The sequence below is a fragment of the Anomalospiza imberbis genome, chromosome 19 (assembly GCF_031753505.1).
Source record: "Anomalospiza imberbis isolate Cuckoo-Finch-1a 21T00152 chromosome 19, ASM3175350v1, whole genome shotgun sequence".
NCBI classification, from domain to species: domain Eukaryota; kingdom Metazoa; phylum Chordata; class Aves; order Passeriformes; family Viduidae; genus Anomalospiza; species Anomalospiza imberbis.
Window position 1 is genome coordinate 11,274,493 of NC_089699.1, and position 1,739 is coordinate 11,276,231.

Here is a 1,739-nt window from a genome sequence, read left to right on the forward strand (position 1 = left end):
CCCTTGTTTTCTATTTATAAAGATGCCTTTTCTAATTGTACCTTTGAAGATGCCATGTAAGCTGGTTAAAAAGAATTTGAACGGTACAGTAGATGTAAAAACAAAAGATAACCCTCCCCCCAAAAAAAACTCCAAAACAAGTTCAGCTGTTTAAATGAACCATTGTTTTTCATTAAATGTTTTATTTGAAATCAGCTTTTGTACATGAAGTTCAGTAATACAAAATCTGCCATGATGGGTGTCCAGTCTTTCCACGTGCAGACACCTCAAGCAAGCATCTCTATAAACTCTCTTCTGCATGGCTTAAAATTTGGATGTGTTCTCCTTTGCCAGATTGTTACAGTTCTATTTAAGGTATCTCCATAAATTTCCAGGCTTTTAGCCAGATTATAATAACTTTCATTCTCCTTTCTTGGGTAGGACTTGAATACCTGAGATGAGTTTAAGTTGTGCTTTACTGTGGAGAACTGTAATTTACAGAAGTGCAAATGAGACATCGCCTGTGTTGTCAGTTACACAACTAAGTTTTTACATGCAAGTGGTCGATTTTTTAGAAATTTTACAAAGTATTTGGCTTATATGGAGTAAAGTTGAAATAAGTGTCAGTCTAAATCCCATTTCTCTGGGACTGCAGAGTATGGCTGCTCCAGGTACTGTGGAACAAGTCAGGAATTGGACTGCTTGGCCAGGTAGTGACTGTGGAATGGCACACACTGGAAACCTTTCCCCATGTTAGGGGCCAGATCCTGAAATGCAGGTTGTGCCAACTGGGCTCTGCAAACCGGACCTCAGGCTGCTGTTGGGCGTTGTGTTCTTGTCTCTAACATTGTCTGGGTTCTCCTAACCTGGCCTTCAGTGTGCTCACAGCAGGTTTTAATGATGTTTGGTACTTGGGGATCAAAACAGGTTTGTGAACCCCAACCTGGAACCTAATATGATTTGAATATTTAATTCAGTGCATTAAATACTACATTCAAAAGTGGTAAATGAATTGTTAATCGTCAATGTACGTTGCTTGGAGTGTGTCTTGAATGTAACCCTTGAATTGTGAGGGGTGGGGCAAAGATTCGCTGCCTAGAATGAAGCAGTTGCCCATGATTTGAACTGTTCAGATTATTTATCTAAACAAAACTCCCAAACCATTCAATCCCCCAAACCAGGAATTTGGTTTTACCTCTGGGAATACAGGAGGCTTTCTGTGAGGGCAATTTTGACAGTGTTGTTCCAAGTTAAATATTTCTTAATTCACAGAAGTCTGGTGCCATCATCAGCAAGTGGAAGCATTCCCTGTTACAAATCTGACTGTGGATTCACATCCAAGAAAACAAAGGCTTTGGAGTAGGTAAGTCTTTCCCTGACTCTGACCCACAGTTTTTAGGCTGTTCAATTTGAGAGTGAAGCTGCAGCTCTGGAGGAGAAACACTTGGCATCTTGTCATGAAGAAAGCTCATGTGAATGGAGTATTTATGAGAGAAAGCTGCCAAGTCAGCAACTTCACTTACTGCTTTCACAAGCTGTTTTTCCTTTAAAAGAGACCAAAGAACTGGAACAGGCTCCAGGTAAAGCAGAACTAAGGGAATGAAGTAAAGCTGTGTGTTAGTCCAACAGGGACTTTATTTGAAGGTGATTAATACCTCTGCTGCTGGCCAAAAACTACAGACGTGTAAGAGCTGCACCACGGAATGCACCAGTAAGAGATGGGAACAGTAAAATGGAGACGAGACAAATCAGCTGGGATG